Raw genomic sequence first — 5,346 nt, forward strand, 5'->3', positions numbered from 1 at the left:
CGAATCCCTAGCCCGTGGTGGCTAGGGTTTCGGTCTCCTCCAACTCGATCCCGCGCTGCTCCGGTGAATCCTGAGCCCTCAAGCGCCGATCCATCTTCGGGATGGCCTTGATGTGCTCGAGGACGACCGGTTCTTCGTCAACCTGCAAGGATGCGCGCCGGCAGCAGCGATCTCCTCTCCGGCGAGCCCTCCCATGGCGACCAGGATGGTCTCCCCCTCCCAAATCAATCACGGTCTCCCAAATCTCCCTCTGCTCCTCAAGGTCCGACCCATCTCGCCTCTCAGATTTCAGTTTTTTCTTGATTTCACCTCTATCCCCCCTCTCTCACTCTCTGTGCTTGTAGCGGCTGTTCCCCCCCATCCTCCGGTCCATGCGCGCGGCTATTCATCCACTCGAGCGAGCAAGATGCTGGAAGGGAAGGTGACGGTGAGGACACCGACATGCCGGCTAAGATGCAGCTGCAGGCCACATCGGCGGCGTCCAGGGCGCTTGAACGCTTCGACGTCCTCGACTGCCGGAGCATCACGGCGCACATCAAGATGGTGAGAAACTTGCCAATACCGCCCCCAAATCTATAGCCTCTGAATCTACAAGTAACAAGCTAGAGACAGTCTTGCAAGAGAAAGAACGATGTACTTGAATATAAATCAGCAGTTAGTTGCGCAAGTGCTGCCGAATGATTGGATCTGATTTGGACGGCTGCACTGCAGGAGTTCGACACGATCCATGGCCCGGGGTGGCAGTGCATGGTGAGCTGCAGCTTCAGCTGCTACTTCACGCATAGCAAGGGGAGCTTCATATACTTCAAGTTCGAGTTGCTCAGGTTCCTCGTCTTCAAAGGCATGGCGGATGAGCAACCGCGGCCGTGCTGATTTGATCTGTAGGTTTAAGTGATAAGGTGAGCATACAACTTGTGATGCATTTTCCTGGTCTGTAGGTTTACATGAGTTCTGATCTGATGGTGGCATTTTGCAATTCTGATCAGTTTAAATAATGGCTATTGAAGATCCATTTATACTTCCACATGGTTTCAGAATCTGGATAGAATCACTATATCAGTTTTGTGATTCGTTCTGTAGCTTGCAATTGGTAATTGGAAATAACAGAATAGAAATTTGGAATTTTTTTGACATGCCATATAGTATACTGAAAACCGCCTTTCTTCTAGCGCTGCTACACAACGCTAGTTAGGATGAGTACAACTACATTTTTATCTATCTGAAAAATGGTGCAAAGATTTACTAGTACTTGCCTTGGTGATATGACACGTCCATGGTGCGATTTAATTAGATTCAAACTTCGATAGGACAGGGCGTGTGCATGTGTTAGCATGGAACAATTACTACTAATTAATGAAGGAAGCACACTTGTTCACATAAAGGAAGATATGTCTGTGTTAGTATTAGTGTTCTTGATCTTACCTGATAGACTTGTTTTTACTAATGTAAACAAATAAAATCAGATTGTTTGCATAAATCATTCTCACTTTTAATTGAGTTCTAAGTACGTAGTGTCTTTAGTTCTTTGCTTATATTATAGTCAGCATTATACCTTGTGACTGAATGATGTGTTATTTAGTTAGCTAAGCAGTATCTTTAGTTTTCTGATGATTTCTCAACTCTCAATTCTGAATAAATAAGTAGCTGACCCTATTAGTTCTTTCTTTCTTGAGGGCTATGAGTTGATGGCCATGCTGCTGTTTTACTCTGCTTGATAATTCTTTTACTGTCCAGTCTGCTCTCTGCATAGTTTCCGGTTGCTTATAAAATGATAAAATAGTCGTGATGTGAGGTCCGACAATGGTTTGTAATTTTGGTTTCATCCCCAACCTCTCCAGCTAGCTTCTTCTTCACATCATATCATATTTGCCCCTGCTGCTGCATCATGGATTGGATGGTCACCTACTAGCTAAGTTGCTTAGCATGTATTGCCATCGAATTGGTCAATACTGTTTCACTTTGCTTGTTTCTTGTACTAGGTCTGTCAGTTACAGCATAAACAAACAAATTGCTTAGCTCTCAACTATGAATACATAGCTAGCTAAACTTGTTCTTTCTTTCTTTCTTTAGAGCTATGACTTATATGGGTCAAGCTACTGTTTTGCTGTACTCAATGATACTATTGCTGCATGTATACTGATACATGTGGTGATATTTTCCTGAACCTAAGTTGTGAATGTACAATTAGTTTCCTGCTGCTACTTATCCCTGGCTCACCTGTTCTAGTTGGTTTCAATTGATGTTTGTCTCATCTAGCACTCTGACTATAAATTTGTTGTTTTAATCCTGATGATATTGTAGTATAAGGTGGAACACCATATTCCTGTTCTAATCCAAAAGGAATAAAGCAATCATGTTTGTTTGCTTGGTGCGTGTCGATCTCAAAATGGCGGACAAAACATGACAAGTGAACACTTTGCGGCTCTGTTTCCTGTTCCCTTTTGTAGTTTCTTGATTTATTTGCATATGCAGCACATCATCTTGAATACCATCTGTTTGTATATGCTTAGGGTATGCATGATGCCTATGCTCTGTATTAGATCAGTATGTTAATATTAGTAGGCATATATCCATGTATGAGTAGTGCATTGTGCAGTTGGCCATATTCTAGCTCATATGGAACTTCCTGTGATATGGTGCAGTCCTGTTTTGTTTCATTGATTGCTTTTATTTTGTCCCTAACCATTTTTTTGTTCTATAACATGTAGATGCTGGCGTTCGTTCATGTTTCCTCGCAAGCTCTAGGATGAAGAAGTGAAGAAGCATTTATTTCTAGCTCATTGGAGCTAGTTATACTTTTATAGATATTTAGTTGAAACACTCAATTTAGTTGTGTTCTTGGTGGCTGTAAACCTGATGTGAAGTATGTTCAATTATAAACGTGGTTTGAACTATGTTTGATTGTAATGTACCAAATTTGGTTGTTTTATCTGTTTGAAGTATTACTTCTCTTTTCAATCTGTTCTGATTTAAATATTTGTTTTTATTTACTAGAAAATTGAAATCTGAAGAATCTGACCCTGACCATTGGGACCCACTCAATTAGGACCCATTTGACTATTGGAGCCGTCTTAAAAAATTAATTGTTGAGCCAAAAAGGCCACGACCCAGAAAATAAAAAGGCTGAATTGCTTGCTAGGCCCATGTAGCTATTAAAAATTATCGGGAAAAATATAAGTGGGCTGAATTAATGGGCTCGGCCCATATAGACACCTAATTGGACCAGGCTGAATCTTGTGCCACATCAGATTGCCACGCTGGATGCCTACGTGGCATGGGGAGGTTGCTAGTGACCAAAACGCCACAGTAGACGTATTTTAGTCATAAACGTCTACGACCATTCCAAAAGAAAGGTCGCTATAGTCAGTTTATGACCGCTAGCTTTTGACCTTATGTTTTTGGTCACAAAAAGGTCACAAATTGAAAACAGTGACCATTCAGTGACCAATAGTGCTGGTCACAAGTTGACATATTTCTTGTAGTGCATGTACAAGTCCATGTTACCACTTGCTTGGATGTGCAGGCCTTGTGCTCCTTGCATCCACCTCTGCATTTTTGACACGGCGAATGGTTGAGCAAATAAGAGGAATCGACCTTGATGTTATACCGGAGGACAGATACTTACAAGGTTATACGGGTGTGCAGGATGTGTACCAGATCCCGTAGCGCCGTCATGCTTCGCTAAAAAATGGATTTGCTTGTTCCAAATGATATCTCCAGAAGAAATAAGAGTTATAGTCAGAGTTGCATAGGCGTGTAAGCTAAGAGAGCAGTGAAAGGATATCCAAACATCGTTGGAACAGTGCACAAGGGAGTGATCTGTGGATGCCTAGTTCGGGGCGGCGTTTGGGCATGCTCGCCTAGCTAGAGTGTGGGTCACTTCAGAGCCGTTGAGGGTAATGCGCTGGCATTGGCTGGCCGCGCACGGATGCAGATCTTGAGTGGCAGCGGAGCGCTACGATGTGGTGGACGAGACCTTTGGTGAAGCCCCAATGGCCTCGGGGGGCGGAGGTGCGACGATGTGCTCGGTGAAGTAGCCCCGGTGAGCTGGGAGATGGCGTCGGTGAAGCGCACCTGATGCGGTGGAACTCGGTGTCTGTGAGGCACGTCGGTTGCGTCAGCCGACGTTGTCGGTGGACCACCCGGTGCGGTGGACGAGGGCGTATATGAGCTAGCTCCGGTGCGGTGGTGAAGCGTGACCGTCGTCTTCGTCATCGTTGTCCAGCACAGAGGTGGGGAACAGTGGGGAAAGAGATGAGACGAGGGGCGATTCGAGGGTTGGCGGCGAATTAGGGATTTGAGCAATCTGGGCACGGAAGGGGACGGTGGAGAAGAGATATTTTGCAGGGCTAAAATTGGGGCCGCCAGATATTTCAATCCGAAACATGGAAGCGCGAACTTATATTGTCGTTGTGGCGCTGAAGCATAGTCCTGTCGGGGTGGTCGCGTGTGTCGGACGGACGTGTAGCACCCAGCCACCCACCCCCTCCACCCCCAAAAAGGACGACGACAATATAAGTTCGCGCTTCCACATTTCAGACTATGCTTTGGTGCCTTAAGGCACCTGCCTTTGTGTCCACAACATGTGGGCCCAACAGGTGGCTGGCCCACATGTCAGTGACCCAAAGGCAGTTGCCTTTAAGCCACCAAAGCAGCGTCCACCTCGACACGACCCTGGTCTGCCTGGTGCGCCTACATTTAAGAATGCAAATGAATCTTCTTTCATTTCCAAACGAATCTATATGTATTACCATGCTCTTGTTTTCCTTGCAATAATTAGTCATTCGAAACGAGATACTCCATCCGTTCACTTTTGTAAGTCCTTTCAGACAACTTAAAATGAACTGTTTTGCACATTATCAGAAATGTCTTCAAGGTCTTATAAAAGTGAACAGAGGGAGTACTATAAATTAATTAATGAGGAGTTATTTGAAAAAAATTCGAAACAGTACCCACGCTAACGTGGATTAGAGTGTGTGTGTCACATAATTAGTTATTTGAATTAGAGTGTGTGTCACATAGTTAGTTATTTGAATTAGAGTGTGTGTCACGTAGCAATCTCCAATTCTAACATGGATTTCGCATTTCACTATATCCACACTACTTTTTTAATACAAATTCATATGTATATGATGAACACCATGGTAGTGAGAAAATTTTTGGATGGATTCAAACATATGACCTAAAAAAAGCACAACAAACTAAGTCAATGTCAACTTTTCGAAACTTAGTATGGCACGAATTCAAAATAATTACACGTATGCCTGGTCCTCGGTTCAAATCATACAATGTACACCAAATTGAAACATCGATATTAAGTCCCATACTATGTACATTCAAATGTTG

At 43.8% G+C, this 5,346-nt stretch overlaps 1 pseudogene; it reads left to right on the top strand.

The window, feature by feature from the left end:
- The first annotated feature begins 406 nt into the window (after positions 1-406).
- Positions 407-873, top strand: LOC119328978 (annotated as a pseudogene).
- The last annotated feature ends 4,473 nt before the right edge of the window (positions 874-5,346 follow it).

Source organism: Triticum dicoccoides, chromosome 7A (assembly GCF_002162155.2).
Source record: "Triticum dicoccoides isolate Atlit2015 ecotype Zavitan chromosome 7A, WEW_v2.0, whole genome shotgun sequence".
NCBI lineage: Eukaryota > Viridiplantae > Streptophyta > Magnoliopsida > Poales > Poaceae > Triticum > Triticum dicoccoides.